The 20,000-nt window shown below is 44.7% G+C and overlaps 10 non-coding genes and 1 pseudogene across 10 annotated transcripts; 8 read left to right on the top strand and 3 right to left on the bottom strand.

Moving 5' to 3' along the window:
• The first annotated feature begins 406 nt into the window (after positions 1 to 406).
• Positions 407 to 570, top strand: LOC135037311 (U1 spliceosomal RNA). Its single transcript, XR_010231873.1, has one exon. It is a non-coding gene; the product is annotated as a U1 spliceosomal RNA (small nuclear RNA).
• A 152-nt stretch (positions 571 to 722) lies between these two features.
• On the top strand, positions 723 to 885 carry LOC135037228 (U1 spliceosomal RNA). Its single transcript, XR_010231801.1, has one exon. It is a non-coding gene; the product is annotated as a U1 spliceosomal RNA (small nuclear RNA).
• Positions 886 to 1,556: 671 nt separating this feature from the next.
• On the top strand, positions 1,557 to 1,720 carry LOC135037159 (U1 spliceosomal RNA). Its single transcript, XR_010231751.1, has one exon. It is a non-coding gene; the product is annotated as a U1 spliceosomal RNA (small nuclear RNA).
• A 152-nt stretch (positions 1,721 to 1,872) lies between these two features.
• Positions 1,873 to 2,035, top strand: LOC135037207 (U1 spliceosomal RNA). The gene has a single exon (XR_010231793.1). It is a non-coding gene; the product is annotated as a U1 spliceosomal RNA (small nuclear RNA).
• A 615-nt stretch (positions 2,036 to 2,650) lies between these two features.
• Positions 2,651 to 2,814, top strand: LOC135037144 (U1 spliceosomal RNA). Its single transcript, XR_010231737.1, has one exon. It is a non-coding gene; the product is annotated as a U1 spliceosomal RNA (small nuclear RNA).
• A 152-nt stretch (positions 2,815 to 2,966) lies between these two features.
• On the top strand, positions 2,967 to 3,108 carry LOC135037209 (U1 spliceosomal RNA; annotated as a pseudogene).
• Positions 3,109 to 3,801: 693 nt separating this feature from the next.
• On the top strand, positions 3,802 to 3,965 carry LOC135037135 (U1 spliceosomal RNA). Its single transcript, XR_010231728.1, has one exon. It is a non-coding gene; the product is annotated as a U1 spliceosomal RNA (small nuclear RNA).
• Positions 3,966 to 18,070: 14,105 nt separating this feature from the next.
• On the bottom strand, positions 18,071 to 18,186 carry LOC135037269 (U5 spliceosomal RNA). The gene has a single exon (XR_010231832.1). It is a non-coding gene; the product is annotated as a U5 spliceosomal RNA (small nuclear RNA).
• Positions 18,187 to 18,472: 286 nt separating this feature from the next.
• On the bottom strand, positions 18,473 to 18,588 carry LOC135037281 (U5 spliceosomal RNA). The gene has a single exon (XR_010231844.1). It is a non-coding gene; the product is annotated as a U5 spliceosomal RNA (small nuclear RNA).
• A 270-nt stretch (positions 18,589 to 18,858) lies between these two features.
• On the bottom strand, positions 18,859 to 18,974 carry LOC135037254 (U5 spliceosomal RNA). Its single transcript, XR_010231817.1, has one exon. It is a non-coding gene; the product is annotated as a U5 spliceosomal RNA (small nuclear RNA).
• A 144-nt stretch (positions 18,975 to 19,118) lies between these two features.
• On the top strand, positions 19,119 to 19,282 carry LOC135037305 (U1 spliceosomal RNA). The gene has a single exon (XR_010231867.1). It is a non-coding gene; the product is annotated as a U1 spliceosomal RNA (small nuclear RNA).
• Positions 19,283 to 20,000: the final 718 nt, after the last annotated feature.

Genomic DNA, 20,000 nt, shown 5'->3' with positions numbered 1-20,000 from the left:
ACATGAGCCCCACACCGAAGGAGGGTGGAGGTGTGTAATGCGAACTAGGGGTCATCCAAGCGCCGCAAAAGGCCGCCATGCCCTGCACGCCCCTTTTCTCTTTTCATATGCAGACGAGGGTTGAAGCCAACTTTGACCCACTGCTTGGATGGCATCACCATATGCAAATCCATCTGCTGCAGGCCTTCCCCCAGGAATGCTTGCACTAGTTGTTGCATTTGGTTTGTTGTTTGGGGGTGCTTCAGTATTAGGCAGCCTTCTGCCCTCCCATGTTCATCTGAAAATATGTGTTCTCCCTGCAGTTGTTGTCCCCAGATGAGAGTTCCCTTGTGCTGCCTCAGTTGAATCTCCTTTACTTGACAGAGATGTGCCTGAGCAGCGGCCCTCCCCAGCCCTATCCCAAATCATACTTATTTTGCATAGGAGAGACCATGGTCTTGAAGATTGTTCTCCCAGGGTGAGGTTCATTCATTGCATTCTGGGTATGCTGACCCCTGTGATTTCCCCAAATGTGGGAAACTCAACTGCATTATTTGTGGTAGTGGGGGACTGTGTTTGTGCTTTCCTCTGGTCAGCTCTTTTAAAAGTCAGATTTCTTTGTTTCAGTTCTTCCTCTAGCCTTGTTCTTCTTTCGAGAGTTCCCTTGTGCTGCCTCAGTTGGTTCTCCTTCACTTGACAGGGGGGTGCCCGAGCAGCGACCCTCCCCAGCTCTAGCCCAACTTCTACTTACCTGCCAGGTGAGATACTATAATCATGAAGGTGCTTCTCCCAGGGCAAGGCTCACCCATTGCACTCTGGATGTGCTGCCCCTGCGATTTCCCCAAATGTGGGAAACTTGACTGCATAATTTGTGTTTCCCCTGGTCGGCTCTCGTATAATTCAGATCTCTTTGTCTCAGGTCTCTCTCCAGCCTAGTTTGCTGTCTGTTTCCACTTCTCTTTTCTTAAGCCGCTCCATTCTATGGCCTTGCGCACTATCCTTACTTCTCCCGTCTGCTTACTTTGTGCCTTCCAATGCACAATGCAAACTACAGGTAGTGCTGCAGGGCCCACACCCTTTTACTTGCCGTACAGAGCAGCTCTGGAGCTGTTACAGTGCCCAGCTACTGCAAGAAATCAGCTTGAATGCTTCAGGGGCTGGGGCATAGCCAACATGAGCCCCACACCAAAGGAGTAGGAGGTGTTTAATGCGAACTAGGGGTCATCCAAGCGCCGCAAAAGGCCGCCATGCCCTGCACGCCCCTTTTCTCTTTTTCATATGCAGACGAGGGTTGAAGCCAACTTTGACCCACTGCTTGGATGACATCACCATATGCAAATCCATCTGCTGCAGGCCTTCCCCAAGGAATGCTTGCACTAGTTGTTGCATTTGGTTTGTTGTTTGGGGGTGCTTCAGTATTAGGCAGCCTTCTGCCCTCCCATGTTCATCTGAAAATATGTGTTCTCCCTGCAGTTGTTGTCCCCAGATGAGAGTTCCCTTATGCTGCCTCAGTTGAATCTCCTTTACTTGACAGAGATGTGCCTGAGCAGCGGCCCTCCCCAGCCCTATCCCAAATCATACTTATTTTGCATAGGAGATACCATGGTCATGAAGATTATTCTCCCAGTGTGAGGTTCATTCATTGCATTCTGGGTATGCTGACCCCTGTGATTTCCCCAAATGTGTGAAACTCGACAGCATTATTTGTGGTAGTGGGGGACTGTGTTTGTGTTTTCCTCTGGTCAGCTCAGGTAAAAGTCAGATTTCTTTGTCTCAGATCTTCCTCTAGCCTTGTTCTTCTTTCGAGAATTCCCTTGTGCTGCCTCAGTTGGATCTCCTTCACTTGACAGGGGGGTACCCGAGCAGCGACCCTCCCCAGTTCTAGCCCAACTCCTACTTACCTGCCAGGTGAGATACTATGATCACGTAGGTGCTTCTCCCAGGGCAAGGCTCACCCATTGCACTCTGGGTGTGCTGCTCCTGCGATTTCCCCAAATGTGGGAAACTTGACTGCATAATTTGTGTTTCCCCTGGTCGGCTCTCGTATAATTCAGATCTCTTTGTCTCAGGTCTCTCTCCAGCCTAGTTTGCTGTCTGTTTCCACTTCTCTATTCTTAAGTGCCTTCCAATGCACAATGCAAACTACAGGTAGTGCTGCAGGGCCCACACCCTTTTACTTGCCGTACAGAGCAGCTCTGGAGCTGTTACAGTGCCCAGCTGCTGCAAGAAATCAGCTTGAATGCTTCAGGGGCTGGGGCATAGCCAACATGAGCCCCACACCGAAGGAGGGTGGGGGTGTTTAATGCGAACTAAGGGTCATCCAAGCGCCGCAAAAGGCCGCCATGCCCTGCATACCCCTTTTCTCTTTTCATATGCAGATGAGGGTTCCAGCCAACTTTGGCCCACTGCTTGGATGACATCACCGTATGCAAATCCGTCTTCTGCAGAACTTCCCCCAGGAATGCTTGTACTAGTTGTTGCATTTGGTTTGTTGTTTGGGGGTGCTTCAGTATTAGGCAGCCTTCTGCCCTCCCATGTTCATCTGAAAATATGTGTTCTCCCTGCAGTTGTTGTCCCCAGATGGGAGTTCCCTTGTGCTGCCTCAGTTGAATCTCCTTTACTTGACAGAGATGTGCCTGAGCAGCGGCCCTCCCCAGCCCTATCCCAAATCATAGTTATTTTGCATAGGAGATACCATGGTCATGAAGATTGTTCTCCGAGGGTGAGGTTCATTCATTGCATTTTGGGTATGCTGATCCCTGTGATTTCCCCAAATGTGGGAAACTCGACTGCATTATTTGTGGTAGTGGGGGGCTGTGTTTGTGCTTTCCTCTGGTCAGCTCTGGTAAAAGTCAGATTTCTTTGTCTCAGATTTTCCTCTAGCCTTGTTCTTCTTTCGAGAGTTCCCTTGTGCTGCCTCAGTTGGATCTCCTTCACTTGACAGGGGGGTACCCGAGCAGCAACCCTCCCCAGCTCTAGCCCAACTCCTACTTACCTGCCAGGTGAGATACTATGATCATGAAGGTGCTTCTCCCAGGGCAAGGCTCACCCATTGCACTCTGGGTGTGCTGCTCCTGCGATTTCCCCAAATGTGGGACACTTGACTGCATAATTTGTGTTTCCCCTGGTCGGCTCTCGTATAATTTAGATCTCTTTGTCTCAGGTCTCTCTCCAGCCTAGTTTGCTGCCTGTTTCCACTTCTCTTTTCTTGAGCCGCTCCCTTCTATGCCCTTGCGCACTATCCTGACTTCTCCCGTCTGCTTACTTTGTGCCTTCCAACGCACAATGCGAACTACAGGTAGTGCTGCAGGGCCCACACCCTTTTACTTGCCTTACAGAGCAGCTCTGGAGCTGTTACAGTGCCCAGCTGCTGCAAGAAATCAGCTTGAATACTTCAGGGGCTGGGGCATAGCCAACATGAGCCCCACACCGAAGGAGAATGGAGGTGTTTAATGAGAACTAGGGGTCATCCAAGCGCCGCAAAAGGCCGCCATTCCCTGCATAACCCTTATTCTCTTTTCATATGCAGATGAGGGTTCCAGCCAACTTTGGCCCACTGCTTGGATGACATCACCGTATGCAAATCCGTCTTCTGCAGACCTTCTCCCAGGAATGCTTTTACTAGTTGTTGCATTTGGTTTGTTGTTTGGGGGTGCTTCAGTATTAGGCAGCCTTCTGCCCTCCCATGTTCATCTGAAAATATGTGTTCTCCCTGCAGTTGTTGTCCCCAGATGAGAGTTCCCTTGTGTTGCCTCAGTTGAATCTCCTTTACTTGACAGAGATGTGCCTGAGCAGCGGCCCTCCTCAGCCCTATCCCAAATCATACTTATTTTGCATAGGCGATACCATGGTCATGAAGATTGTTCTCCCATGGTGAGGTTCATTCATTGCACTCTGGGTATGCTGACCCCTGTGATTTCCCCAAATGTGGGAAACTCGACTGCATTATTTGTGGTAGTGGGGGACTGTGTTTGTGCTTTCCTCTGGTCAGCTCTGGTAAAAGTCAGATTTCTTTGTCTCAGATCTTCCTCTAGCCTTGTTCTTCTTTCGAGAGTTCCCTTGTGCTGCCTCAGTTGAATCTCCTTCACTTGACAGGGGGTGCCCGAGTAGCAATCCTCCACAGCTCTAGCCCAACTCCTACTTACCTGCCAGGTGAGATACTATGATCTTCACTGTTAGGGCAATCAGGATGTGGAATTCCCTGCCAGGGAAGGTGGTAATGGCGGACTCTGTAATTGGATTTAAAAAAGGAATGGATACATTTCTGAATGAAAAAGCTATCCAAGGTTATAATACTTAAAATATCAACATGGTTAATCCGGGGGTAACATGAGTTATAGTAGCTAACTAGTCATAAAACATTATTCAGCAAGTATGTAGAATCATCACAACTTAAAACAGGTTGAACACGATGGGCAATTTGCCTCTATTCAACCTCAAAAACTATGTTACTATATGTTACTATATTACTATGTTACTGTAGTATACAGAACACCACAATGTAATGAGCAGTGATAGTGAGCACTGATGAGGATACTAGAACTGACACTGAGCAGCAAGATGCAGCACTGGACTATTAGTAATGTACTGTAGTATGCTGAGCACCACAATGCAGCACAAGACAATGAGCAGTGATACTGAGCACTGATGAGGATACTACTGAGAACTGACACTGAGCAGGAGAGACACACTACTAGTATTACTGAGCAGCAATAAGTAACCACTGATACTGAGCACTGATATTGAGATTTCCACTGAGAGAACATAGCCACGTCCTCTCCGCTCTCTCTTCAATGCACGAGTAAAAATGGCGGCAACGCGCAGCTCTTTATATGGAATCCGAATCTCGCGAGAATCCGACAGCGGGATGATGACATTTTCCCTTGTTCAGGTTTTCCGAGTCAGGCGGGAACAACTGAGCCTGCCTCGGACCAGTGTAAACCACGTGGAGTTCGTCGGGAATTCGGTTCTCGGAGAACCGAACCCGCTCCTCTCTACCTTATACCCATCAATTTTTTTATTTTCAATCTAAGCCCCTGCAGTTTTCTGTAAGCATCTGCTTCGCTATGATGATCAACAAGTCACAAGGGCAAACACTCAGGGCTTGAGGCGTAGATCTTAGGACCAGCTGCTACAAGCATGGCAGAGGTGTCACTATCACTGGTGACACCCAGAGAGGTGGCGAGGTAGATTGTAATGCAGTGCGCGCAGATAAGCAGTGCAATGGTAAAAAGGAGGCATGGTTTCATAGGTAGGGGCGTGGCCTGGTGGCCTGAATCTACATTTTGTTGCTCCGGGTGTCCCGGGGGTTGGGGGCTGCACCCGGGGACTAGTGTGTGTGCGGTGCTGGCTCCTGCACAGTGACAGGGCATGGCCACCCAGCATGACGCCTCCATTCTTGACCATGCTGTAATTGCAGTCGCACTGCAGTTCAGCGTGATCATAAAAAATGGTGTAGCCTCCTGCTGGTGCAGACTGTATGTGCGCGCAGGAAGCCGCCACCATTTTTGTGATCACAGCGGCTGAATGTGATGTCATACAGCCGCTGTGACCACGCCCCCTGTGTCTCCTCCGCTGCAGACCCCATTTTGAAGCCTTGCCCCCGCACCGCTCCATCCCTGACTTGGAAATGGAGTGTTGTTGACCCCCCTCTCCCCCCCCCGCCCCGATTGACAGGCAGAGGCGATCGCATTCTCTGCGGGGTGCCGCAGAAAATGCAGGCACATGCGTATGCTCTTAGCAATTTTTGCAGTTGGATCGCTTATTGTGATTGCAATCCAACCTGAATCAGGCCCTATTACCTATCACAATGCGCTGCGGGCAGTACAAAATTGGGATAATATAGGAGTAAAACTCCCAGACCTGTGCTCCTTAACTGTACCTGGTGGCTAGTGGAGCGGCTGCCCAGTAATCAGTGTCCACGCCAGTGCGCACACGGTCCACCCCCTACGGCCACGATCCCCTTCATCAGCGGCCTCGTGATCCGGAAGGGCGGTGTGTGTGTGACTGACCTTAGGAAGAAACTGGAGCCTCCGCTGCAGTGACCCAGCAACCAGGGCACGGGAGTATACAGCGCCGCTGGGAGTGATGAAGCTGCAGTAAAGATGTCTATTAGACCTAGCCTGCTGCAGCCCTTGTAGATTCTCATAAAACAAGTTCTTCTTTTCTTGTCAAAATTAATAGCTAAGATTAGGCTGCCTGAGGCAGGCCCCTGTTAAGTGGCCTGCTACTGAAGGCACCAACTACAAACTGAGCTCCCTGTTCATGGAAGCGGGGTTATAGAGGAGGATGCGCTGAGCATCTTGGGAACAGTCAAAAGCTTTGAGCCGGTTGGTGCCTCAGATCAAGATCCTACTCTACACCCCAATGTGAATCCTTGTGGAGTCCAGTGTACCCCACAGAAGAAATTAATGTGTCACACCCATTGGCAGCAACCTTAGAATAGCTGCTGACGGGCACAATTGAGAAAGGAAGGGGGGGGGGATATTTGAATCCAGCACATAGATGCAATTCAAATATGTAATTTGTACCTTCCTATTTTAAAATATAATGGATGAACCTCACCCTGTGAGAACAATCTTCATGATCAAGAGATCTCATATGCAAAATAAGTATGAGTTGGGATAGGGCTGGGGAGGGTGGCTGCTCGGGCAGCCCCTCCCCCGTCAAGTTAAGGAGATTCAACTGAGGACGCACAAGGGAACTCTCGTCTGGGGACAACAACTGCAGGGAGACCACATCTGTTCAGATGAACATGGGAGGGTGGAAGGCTGCCTAATATTGAAGCACCATCAAATATCAAACCATATGCAACAACTAGTACAAGCATTCCAGGGGGAAGGTCTGCAGAAGACGGATTTGCATACGGTGATGTCATCCAAGCAGTGGGCCAAAGTTGGCTGGAACCCTCATCTGCATATGAAAAGAGAAAAGGGGCATGCAGGGCATGGCGGCCTTTTGCGGTGCTTGGATGACCCCTAGTTCGCATTAAACACCCCCACCCTCCTTTGGTGTGGGGCTCATGTTGGCCATGCCCCATCCCCTGAAGCATTCAAGCTGATTTCTTGCAGCAGCTGGGCACTGTAACAGCTCCAGAGCTGTTCTGTAAGGCAAGTAAAAGGGTGTGGGCCCTGCAGCACCACTGTCATGCCTTCAGCATTTGCTTTGTGTAGATCTGATTACTTTTACTACAGAAAGTTGTATTATTGCCCCATCTAGTGGTCAGTCCCATCAATTAATTTGACCCTCATAGCCTCTTGTAGCCAGTCTTGCAATGCATTCTGGGATGAAGAAGCTGGGATCAGCCTTTCTACTTCCCTCATGGTCCCAGACAGTCATGCTTTACATGGGTCCAACTCTCATATAGCATTCGATGGTGAGTTTGTATATTAAATGTCTCATCTCAACCTGTTTAGCCAGTGAGTAATGTTAGCTGCACTGTAGTTTATACTTGCACATGTAATCACATGTTTGCACAGCCTATGTTATATGTACTTGTGTATATCCATTTTGCTTTTCACATGCATATCATAATTGCATATTCTTGTTTCATTAACAGTTTTACCTCATTATCACATATCATCATATCGTATTGTACATCAAATCAACGCATCATATCTGTGATCCCTTTACTGAATAATAAAACACCGTTCTACAAACACCTCTTCTGAACAGATTATTGAAAAGTAAAGGTGGTTATACTGTAGGCTTCAAATTTGCCAGAAAGGGCTTAGTGAGAGGCTGAACAGTAAAACATCGAATGCTACAAGCAGATGGACTCTCTAACACTGACTCCGTCAGTAAATCATTGCCTGTCAGCAGTGGGGACATATACTGACTTACAGAGCCGTTACACTGCCAGCCACAGCTATCTGCATATGACAGCCACACAGTTTCTATACAGTCTACCAACTATGGCAGCTCAGCAATAGGAGTACCGCCATTTGACTACACAGAAACCTGTACAAGTCAGTGCAGCCACGCTTATAAGGCAACACAACAGTCTCTTCACAGTCAAGCAGCTTCATAACAGTTCAAAGATACTGACTCCTCAGAGATCTGCGACCAGTCTGAACAGTTACTTGCAGACAGCATTACAGCAGTCTCTACACAATCAAACATCTCTACCAGATCACCATGTCACAGAAAACGATATCCTCATACAAAACAAGGTCCCAAGTCTCTGGTTCCTCCAAATCCTTGTCTGTCAGTAATGCAGCCATCATGGCACGTGCAAAAGCGGAAGCCGCAAAAGTAAGGGCTAACTTTGCCGAGCAGGAGATGCAATTAAAAATCGAGAGCAAACGCTTAGAAGCAATCGGCGAGAAGCTCGCTGCAGAGAAGGAGGCAGCGGCTGCCATAGCTGAAGCAGAAATCTTGGAGACTGCAGAACTCCCTGATATAAGAAGAACCAATGTACTTGACACAGAGAATGGATCTCAGGATTCACTGCAACGCACATCAGAATACGTACGTCAAGTCTCAAAAAGGAGTAGCAACCCTCCATCTTTACAAGGTACGCATTCAGACCTCATGCAAACAAATCAAGTACACTCTACAGCGCCACCACCAGTGGACAACAGACCACACATTTGCAAGCAAGAGAATCCTAGACACTGTGAACCTATGAGGGACAACTCTTCCCCACCTCAGATGTCTGAATCTGCAAACTCCAAGAAAGACACAGCCTACTTCACACAGAAGCGGTGTGATACCAACCGTCGGGAACCAGACAACACTAACAGGTATGACTACACACCATATACCTACCGTGTTAATGTACCGACATCTCCAAGAGCCAATCAGGACACATTAGACTTTGCTAAATTTCTCACCCGCCGTGAATTAGTCACGATTAGTATTTCAAAGTTCAATGATCGCCCTGAGAACTTCAGAGCCTGGCAGTCCTCTTTTCAAAACGCTATCAGAGGAATAGACCTTTCACATAGTGAAGAGATAGACCTCTTAATTAAATGGCTTGGGAATGAATCTGCAGAACATGCTAGAAGGATAAGAGTGATTAACATTAACCACCCTGAGAATGGACTTAGGATGATCTGGGATAGACTTAATGAGTGCTATGGCTCACCAGAGATAATAGAGAGTGCTCTGTTCAAAAGAATAGACGATTTCCCCAGGTTACCCAACAAAGGCTATCAGAGACTCAGAGAACTAAGTGACTTACTAAAAGAACTTCAAGTAGCTAAATGTGAGGGAGATTTACCAGGACTTGCCTTCCTTGACACAGCCAGAGGCGTTAACCCTATAGTGCAGAAACTACCGTATAATCTGCAGGAACAATGGATCAACCATGGCTCCAAATATAAGCGGCAGAACAAAGTGCAATTTCCACCATTCTCAGTTTTCGTGGACTTTGTACACCAGCAAGCTATGACCAGGAATGATCCTAGTTTTGCCTTTACCTTGACAAATACTGCACCTATGGTACCTAACCCCCGCAAAACATCAGTTGCAGTTCACAAGACTAATGTGCATTATTCAGATTCTTTCCGCAGGTCTACCAGCTTTAATCGCCAAGAGACCACAGACAAAGATCCAGCCAAGCAATGTCCTCTGCATCACAAACCGCATCCTCTCCTGAAATGCAGAACCTTCAGAGAAAAGTCCCTGGAGAACCGCAAAGCCTTCTTAAAGGAGAATAGGATCTGCTACAAGTGCTGTTCCTCCACATCACACCTCGCCAAGGACTGCAAGGTTAGTGCTAACTGCACAGAATGCCACAGCACAGACCACAATACCGCTCTACACCCTGGTCCTCCCCCATGGGCTTTGCAACACAGTTATACCGATACAGAGCATGGCGGGGAGCACAGTGTAGAACAAAAAGACACTGTTGCAGTCACACCAGAAATAACTTCACAATGTACCGAAGTCTGCAAAGATGCCATTAGCGGTAGATCCTGCTCCAAAATATGTTTAGTCAAAGTTTACCCCAAAGGCCATCCAGACAAAGCCGTTAAACTTTATGCAATCCTAGATGACCAAAGTAACAGGTCTCTAGCCAGATCAATCTTCTTTGAGACCTTTAATGTTAAAGGACCCAGCACTCCTTACTCCTTAAGATCCTGCGCAGGGAGTTTTGAGACAACAGGAAGGAGAGCAACTGGCTATCAAATTGAGTCCTTGGATGGGAAGACATGTCTCTCTTTACCAACTATCACAGAGTGTGACGAGATTCCAGACAATAGGAGTGAGATTCCTACACCAGATGTAGCTAAACACCATACACATTTGAAACGCATAGCACATCTGATACCAGAACTGGATCCACATGCCCAAATAAATCTACTCATTGGGAGGGATATCCTACAAGTCCACAAAGCCAGAAGTCAGATTAATGGTCCACATAACGCACCTTACGCTCAAAGACTGGATCTGGGATGGGTAATAATAGGAGAAGTATGTCTTGGAGATGTGCATAAACCAGATTCTGTCAACAGCATGCTTACCTGTACTTTAGAAAATGGACGCCCTTCTCTATTCCAGCCATGTCATAACCATTTCCTCATAAAGGAATTACCACACTGTACCTTCATAGACTCAACTAGTGACAACCATATCTGTGACAACTATCAAGATCATCTGGGACACGCAGTCTTCCAGAGAACAAAGAAGGATGACCAGGTGGCAATGTCCATAGAGGACAAACTATTCTTGGAAATAATGGAGAAAGGACTAGTCAAGGATGATGCCAACAGCTGGGTTGCTCCTCTACCCTTTAGAACACCCAGACAACGCCTTCCTAATGACAGAGAACAAGTACTCAAACGCTTCTCTTCACTTAAACACAACTTTCACAGGAAACCAGAGATGAAAGATAATTTCTTCTCCTTTATGGCTAAAATATTTGAGAATGGTCACGCCGAGATAGCTCCCATTCTTAAAGACACAGAAGAATGCTGGTACCTGCCAATGTTCGGAGTATATCACCCGAAGAAACCAGGTCAGATAAGAGTGGTGTTCAATTCCAGTGCCCAGTTTGAAGGTGTTTCTTTAAATGACGTACTCCTGACAGGACCAGACCTTAACAACAAACTCCTAGGAGTACTCATCCGTTTCCGAAAAGACTCTATTGCCTTCACAGCTGACATTCAACAAATGTTTCATTGCTTTCTTGTGAGAGAAAAAGACAGGAATTTCCTAAGATTCTTCTGGTTCAGAGACAATGACCCCTCAAAAGACATCACGGAGTATCGCATGAAGGTACACATCTTTGGTAACAGCCCTTCACCTGCAGTTGCCATCTATGGACTCAGACGTTCAGCTCAAGAGGGTGAGCTAGAGTATGGTTCTGATGTTAGACAACTTGTAGATAAAGACTTCTACGTGGATGACTGCCTAAAATCTATGCCAACAGCCGAGACAGCAATCAGCCTCGTCAAAAGAGCTCAGGAAATGCTTGCTTGTTCAAACCTGAGGCTTCACAAAATAGCTTCCAACAGCAAAGTAGTGATGGAAGCCTTCCCTTCCCAAGATCATACCAGCGATTTAAGAGACTTGGATTTAGGAACCGATTCCCCACCAGCTCAACGTAGCCTTGGACTCTTGTGGGACTTAAAATCTGACACCTTTACCTTCCAAGTAAACAGCGAAGAAAGACCCTTCACTCGCAGAGGTGTTCTCTCTACTCTAAACAGCTTGTACGACCCCTTAGGATTTGCAGCTCCTGTCACTATCCAAGGTAAAGCTTTGCTCAGAGACCTAACCTGTGAGTCAATTGACTGGGATGCCCCACTGCCTCCCCAGAAAAGAAACTTGTGGCAAGAGTGGAAAGATTCTCTATCTACCTTAACCAACCTCCGCATTACACGTCCATATGCCCCCGTGCCTTCTACAGCAGTACAAAACCAGAGACTATGTGTATTCTCTGATGCCTCAACCCAAGCAATTGCTGCAGTTGCATATCTTAAGACCATGGACATCAAGGGACAATGTCATATTGGATTTGTCATGGGCAAAGCAAAGTTAGCTCCACGTCCAGAACACACAGTGCCCAGACTTGAACTTTGTGCTGCAGTACTAGCTGTAGAATTAGCTGAGCTCATTTCATCTGAGTTACCAATTGGACTCTCTGAAGCAGATTTCTACACAGACAGTAAGGTAGTATTAGGCTACATATGCAACGAGACCAGACGGTTCCATGTTTATGTCAGCAATCGTGTGCTAAGAATCAGAAGATCCACCAATCCAAAACAGTGGCACTATGTATCTACTGCTCACAATCCAGCAGATCACGCTACAAGAGCTGTCCCAGCCAGTATCCTCAAAGACACTACATGGCTCAGAGGACCTGAATTCCTGTACAAGGCAGATTCGAACAATCCTGAAAGTAGCATATTCAAGCTAGTAGACGCAGACTCAGATGTTGAAATTCGTCCACAAATAACTACAATCCATACCGTAACTTCAGATTGTCAACTTCAGCCTCACAGATTCCAAAGATTTTCAACTTGGAAATCACTTGTCAGAGCCATTACCTGCTTAACTCACATAGTCCATTCATTTAAACGCAACGCATCTGTAAGTGTGAATGGATGTAAAGGTTGGCACCACTGTCAAAATGTTTACGCACCAGAAGAAACACAACGATCCAAGAACCTTATCATCCGTGTTGTGCAGCACCAAATCTTTTCCGGAGAGATCGACTGCATTAACAGTGGAAATCCTATTCCCAAAGACAGCACCTTAAAAAAGCTAGACCCTTTTCTTGATGAAAATCATTTATTGAGAGTAGGAGGCCGTCTTCAAGAAGCAAACTTGGAGACAAATGAGAAAAATCCTTTAATCATTCCTGGGAGTCACCACATAGCTTCTTTAATTGTGCAACACTATCACAACGAAGTCAAACACCAAGGACGATTGTTTACCGAAGGAGCTCTACGATCAGCTGGGTTCTGGATTATTGGAGCGAAAAGGTGTGTAAGCAGCACAATCTTCAAATGTATCATTTGCCGTAGACTTCGTGGTACTTCCCAAACTCAGAAGATGGCTAATCTTCCAACAGACAGACTTAGTACAGACCCTCCTTTCTCCAATGTTGGTCTTGATGTATTTGGTCCATGGACTGTCATCACACGACATACTAGAGGTGCGAATGCGAACAGCAAGCGCTGGGCGGTTGTATTCACTTGTATGAGCATCAGAGCTGTTCACATCGAAGTTATAGAATCAATGGACACTTCAAGCTTCATCAATGCCTTTAGACGCTTCATTGCTATCCGTGGCCCAGTAAAACACATCCGGTCCGACAGAGGTACCAACTTCATTGGAGCAGCCAAAGAATTACAAATTAATTCGAACATTGACACTAAAAGCATAGAGAGATATCTCAGTGAGCAAGGTTGTACATGGACCTTCAACCCGCCTCATTCTTCTCATATGGGAGGTGCCTGGGAAAGGATGATCGGCATGATACGCAGAATCCTTGATTCCATATTCTTGCAAGTGGGAACTGCAAGACTTACTCACGAGAGCTTAACAACCTTCATGGCTGAAGTCTCAGCTATTGTCAACGGAAGACCATTGACTTCAGTGTCTAATGACCCAGAAGACCCACTTCTACTTACTCCGGCCACTCTTCTTACACAGAAGACCGAGATTACCTATGCTCCTCCTGGAGAATTCAATACCAAAGACCTGTTCAAACGTCAATGGAGACAAGTTCAAAGCCTTGCAAACACCCTTTGGGACAGATGGAAAAGACAATACCTTTCTACCCTGCAGTCAAGGAGCAAGTGGCAAGTTGCCAAACCCAACTTAAAACCAGGTGACATTGTGCTCGTCAGAGATTGCCAGTCACAACGCAACGAATGGCCTTTAAGTCTTGTCACCAAGACGTTCCCAAGCAAGGATGGGAAGGTTCGTAAGGTTGAGGTCAAGATCTGTAAGCGAGGAGAGACTAAGTTGTTCCTCAGACCAGTGACTGAACTATTCTTATTGTTATCTGTTTAGAGTTTAAAATATGGTACCAGTGATACCAGACGGGGAGTGTCATGCCTTCAGCATTTGCTTTGTGTAGATCTGATTACTTTTACTACAGAAAGTTGTATTATTGCCCCATCTAGTGGTCAGTCCCATCAATTAATTTGACCCTCATAGCCTCTTGTAGCCAGTCTTGCAATGCATTCTGGGATGAAGAAGCTGGGATCAGCCTTTCTACTTCCCTCATGGTCCCAGACAGTCATGCTTTACATGGGTCCAACTCTCATATAGCATTCGATGGTGAGTTTGTATATTAAATGTCTCATCTCAACCTGTTTAGCCAGTGAGTAATGTTAGCTGCACTGTAGTTTATACTCGCACATGTAATCACATGTTTGCACAGCCTATGTTATATGTACTTGTGTATATCCATTTTGCTTTTCACATGCATATCATAATTGCATATTCTTGTTTCATTAACAGTTTTACCTCATTATCACATATCATCATATCGTATTGTACATCAAATCAACGCATCATATCTGTGATCCCTTTACTGAATAATAAAACACCGTTCTACAAACACCTCTTCTGAACAGATTATTGAAAAGTAAAGGTGGTTATACTGTAGGCTTCAAATTTGCCAGAAAGGGCTTAGTGAGAGGCTGAACAACCACCTGTAGTTCGCATTGTGCGTTGGAAGGCACAAAGTAAGCAGACGGGAGGAGAAGTCAGGATAGTGCGCAAGGGCATCCTTTTCTCTTAGTCCGTAGAGGATGCTGGGGTCACATTAAGAACCATGGGGTATAGACGGGATCCGCAAGAGACATGGGCACTTTAAGACTTTCAAAGGGTGTGAACTGGCTCCTCCCTCTATGCCCCTCCTCCAGACTCCAGTTATAGGAACTGTGCCCAGGGAGACGGACATTTCGAGGAAAGGATTTATTGTTAAACTAAGGTGAGCATCTTACCAGCTCACACCTTAAGCATGCCGCAGAACGTGGCATTCAACAGAACACAAGCCAACGGCATGAACAATTGCAGCAAAAAGCTGACCAGAACCATAACACAACATGTGTATAACCACAAGTAATAACTGCAGACACAGTATGGACTGGGACGGGTGCCCAGCATCCTCTACGGACTAAGAGAAAAGGATTTACCGGTAGGTATTAAAATCCTATTTTCTCATACGACCTAGAGGATGCTGGGGTCACATTAAGAACCATGGGGTTATACCAAAGCTCTTGAACGGGTGGGAGAGTGCGTACGACTCTGCAGCACCGAATGACCCAACTTGAGGTTATCATCAGCCAAGGTATCAAACTTGTAAAACTTAGCAAAAGTGTTTACTAAATAGCTGCTCGGCAAAGTTGCAATGCCGAGACTCCCCGACCAGCTGCCCAGGATGAACCCACCTTTCTAGTAGAATGGGTCTTCACCTAATTCAGTAACGGCAATCCTGCCGTGGAATGAGCATGCTGAATCTTACCACAGATCCAGCGCATAATGGTCTACATGGAAGCAGGACACCCAATCCTGTTGGGAGCATACAGGACAAACAGAGCCTCTGTTTTCCTAATCTGAACTGTTCTGGTGACATAAATTTTCAAAGTTCTGACCACAGCCAGAGACTTTGACTCAACGAAGGTGTCAGTGGCCAAAGGCACCATGTGGAAAGATGAACCACCTTCGGCAGAAATTGTTGACGTGTCCTCAATTCTGCTCTATCTTCATGAAAGATCAAAGATCAAAAGCTCTTGTGATACTGCATGGTTTGTACTGTTTTCCATGTGCTCCCAGATCTTTCAAGCAAGTAGCATGGTCAAGAAAGTTCTGTTTGAAAAGTAACAACATTTACTGTCATTGTTATAGAATTTGGGAGAAAAAACAAGAAGAAATCTGCACTGTTGACGCACTGGACAGAATGAATGAATCATAAAATATAACCTTTATTAAGTATGTATTAAAATTGGATAAATATTAATATTATTATCCCAAACTGCAGTGAAACATAAAGGTTAAAATCACAGAACTAACATACATGTGCATAAGAAGAATAAAGAGATGTGAAAAAAAGGTTTAAAAAGCGTGTCCGTGTGTGATTATTTTTGAAGGCACAACCCTGGCGGGGTTGTTTATATAGATATATATGTTGCTAATAATCACTTTCTAGCGTAATGTTATTAAATAGCTGTTAGTATCTATGTCGTCAGGTACCACTGGGTCATATCCTATATACTCCCTTCACTCAATAGGGGTTACCTCCCGGGAAGCCATCCCCATTGGCGAATTTGTGGGGGTGATTGAGTATAACCGGTAAGCTAGCCTCCAATTTGTGGGGTGCTTAGGTAGATGGGGATCACTTATTTCTCTGTGTCCCCTAAGACTATATTCCTAAATTCAATACCATAGGGGGATAGCTTTCTATATCGGATAAGGAATCACTTGATAGGGAAATCTCTATGCATCATGGAAAGATCATATTTATTAATATCCAAACTAAAAAAAATGATGAATAGCTTTAATTTAGCTGTTTAGATATAGTTAATTGGCGAGATATACCAACAGGTGCGGTTGCCTTAAGGAATATGGCAATTCCAATATAAATAGCAGCCCTCCTTCATATAATCAGCCAGATCTTATTAAATCTGGTCCAGATATAGCCGTTCAGATATACTTAATTGACAACATATATCAATCGGTGGGGTTGCCTTAAGGAATATAGCAATTCCAATTCTCATATAAATAGCAACCTTCCTTCATATATTCAGCCAGATCTTATTTAATCTGATCTAGGCGTAGGCAATAATGCTTTCCTTAGAGGTATAGCCACCTCAATTCTTATTAGGAAGCAAAGTGTCTGTCATAATGGTTTATCCAATTCATCTAAGAAATAATATATTCCATGTGTCAGAGATTCATTACTCTCTATTTACACTGTTAAAGAGTTAATTCTTATTATGTTACAGTGTAATGAAATTATCATATAGGGAGATGTGGCAATTCCATGTGCTATATATATAATAACCCTTAGTGGTCCAGATTCCACAATGAGGAATTTTCTTATAAACCGCTGAAACACACAGCTGTTTGACTGACTTCCAAATATATCTATCTCACTTTGTAACAGTCTTATGATAGAGAAACTGTTACATATTCGGTCACTTAGTTATCTAAAGGTAAACAGACTCAATGTGAGGGTAATATAATATATCAAATGCGCTGTCAATAATCGTGGTAACTGGTGTAATAATGTGGTATATTGAGTATGCTAGTAAGGCATATAACTGCTCTCCAGCCTTTAAGTGTTACCAATCAATTTGTTACACTGTAAAGGATTTATGGTGTCCTGTTAGGACATGCAGCTGCTAGGCTGACTCAAAGATTTATCCATTTGTAACAATTATGTAACAGTTATATACATGTTACTGGTATTACATAGAAATAGTATGACACAGGCCAGCAGTCCCATGTGTCTAGATTCCACAATAGGAGATTTTCTTTGTCTTATAAACTGCTGGAACACACAGCTGCTAGACTGACTTCAAATATATATATTACTTTGTAACAGTCTTATAGTAAAGAGACTGTTACACACTGTCATTTAGTTATCTCAAGGTTAGCAGATTCTGTGTGAGGATAGTGTTCTGTTAGAACATGCAGCTGCTAGGCTGACTCATAGAAAATGTATCCATTTGTAACAAATGACACATACAGCATTAAATTAATATCTATAGCAGCCCATGTGACATCTCTACTCTTATCATAATTGTCTGGTTATTGCCAATCTGGACAGCAGGAGTGATATATATTCACTAGTCCCAATATTCCATCATATAAATATACCCACACTGATATACTTTCTTATCAAGAGTTATTAGTAGCTATCTGTATGCACTTTAGACATTGTAATTGCTAAGTGACATCATATCTAGTGTATTCCTTTCTTATAGCTCAGCTTCTATTCCCTATTAGTGGAGACTAACAGCTAACATCATAATCATATATTTTTGTTTTATAACATTTCACATGAGTCAAATACACGCGGACACGCCGTGCCCTACACGCGTGTTTCACTGCATCTATGGCAACTTACATTAAAGCTAACAAGAAAGCACACTCGTTCTGTCTTTAAACTGATAAAAGAAACCCCAATAATATGGGGCATGCAAAAATTGAGACAAAACTCAGTTTTGCTCCTCTCCACGGAAATCTTTAGTAAAAGGCGAAAGATTTGTTCGTTCTGAAGAGAAACCAGAGCATGACCAAGATTCCACCTGTCGCCTGAGTGCCATGCCAGCAGTCCTCATTCAGCTCAAAGTGAGCACCCAATATGAAAGAAAGAAAGCAGATTTCTCACCAGGCTTCCCCTTGCTATAAGCATGGTTTGTACTCTTTTCCATGTGCTCCCAGATCTTTCAAGCAATTAGTATGGTCAAGAAAGTTCTGCTTGAAAAGAAACAGACATTTACTGTCATTGTTATACAAATTAACTTACATTAAAGCCAACAAGAAAGCACACTCGTTCTGTCTTTAAACTGATAAAAGAAACCCCAATAATATGGGGCATGCAAAAATTGAGATAAAACTCAGTTTTGCTCCTCTCCACGGAAATCTTTAATAAAAGGCGAAAGATTTGTTCATTCTGAAGAGAAACCAGAGCATGACCAAGATTCCACCTGTCGCCTGAGTGCCATGCCAGCAGTCCTCATTCAGATCAAAGTGAGCGCCCAATTTGAAAGAAAGCAGATTTCTCACCTGGCTTCTCCTTGCTATAAGCATGGTTTGTACTGTATTCCATGTGCTCCCAGATCTTTCAAGCAAGTAGCATGGTCAAGAAAGTTCTGTTTGAAAAGAAACAAACATTTACTGTAATTTCTATGCAAATGAGCTTTCATTAAAGCACACTCATTCTATCTTTAAACCGATAAAAGAAACCCCAAAAAGATGGGGCATGCAAAAATTGAGGTAAAACTCAGTTTTGCTCCTCTCCACGGAAATCTTTAGTAAAAGGCGAAAGATTTGTTCGTTCTGAAGAGAAACCAGAGCATGACCAAGATTTTCATCTGAAAATATGTGTTCTCCCTGCAGTTGTTGTCCCCAGATGAGAGTTCCCTTGTGCTGCCTCAGTTGAATCTCCTTTACTTGACAGAGATGTGCCTGAGCAGCGGCCCTCCCCAGCCCTATCCCAAATCATACTTATTTTGCATAGGAGATACCATGGTCATGAAGATTGTTTTCCCAGGGTGAGGTTCATTCATTGCATTCTGGGTATGCTGACCCCTGTGATTTCCCCAAATGTGGGAAACTCGACTGCATTATTTGTGGTAGTGGGGGACTGTGTTTGTGCTTTCCTCTGGTCAGCTCTGGTAAAAGTCAGATTTCTTTGTCTCAGATCTTCCTCTAGCCTTGTTCTTCTTTCGAGAGTTCCCTTGTGCTGCCTCAGTTGGATCTCCTTCACTTGACAGGGGGTGCCCGAGCAGCAATCCTCCACAGCTCTAGCCCAACTCCTACTTACCTGCCAGGTGAGATACTATGATCTTCACTGTTAGGGCAATCAGGATGTGGAATTCCCTGCCAGGGAAGGTGGTAATGGCGGACTCTGTAATTGGATTTAAAAAAGGAATGGATACATTTCTGAATGAAAAAGCTATCCAAGGTTATAATACTTAAAATATCAACATGGTTAATCCGGGGGTAACATGAGTTATAGTAGCTAACTAGTCATAAAACATTATTCAGCAAGTATGTAGAATCATCACAACTTAAAACAGGTTGAACACGATGGGCAATTTGCCTCTATTCAACCTCAAAAACTATGTTACTATATGTTACTATATTACTATGTTACTGTAGTATACAGAAAACCAAAATTCAATGAACAGTGATAGTGAGCACTGATGAGGATACTAGAACTGACACTGAGCAGCAAGATGCAGCACTGGACTATTAGTAATGTACTGTAGTATGCTGAGCACCACAATGCAGCACAAGACAATGAGCAGTGATACTGAGCACTGATGAGGATACTACTGAGAACTGACACTGAGCAGGAGAGACACACTACTAGTATTACT

This window comes from Pseudophryne corroboree, unplaced genomic scaffold, assembly GCF_028390025.1.
Source record: "Pseudophryne corroboree isolate aPseCor3 unplaced genomic scaffold, aPseCor3.hap2 scaffold_670, whole genome shotgun sequence".
Taxonomy (NCBI): Eukaryota; Metazoa; Chordata; class Amphibia; order Anura; family Myobatrachidae; genus Pseudophryne; species Pseudophryne corroboree.
Note: the sequence above shows the minus strand (reverse complement) of the source record. Positions and strands in the feature narration are given on the sequence as shown.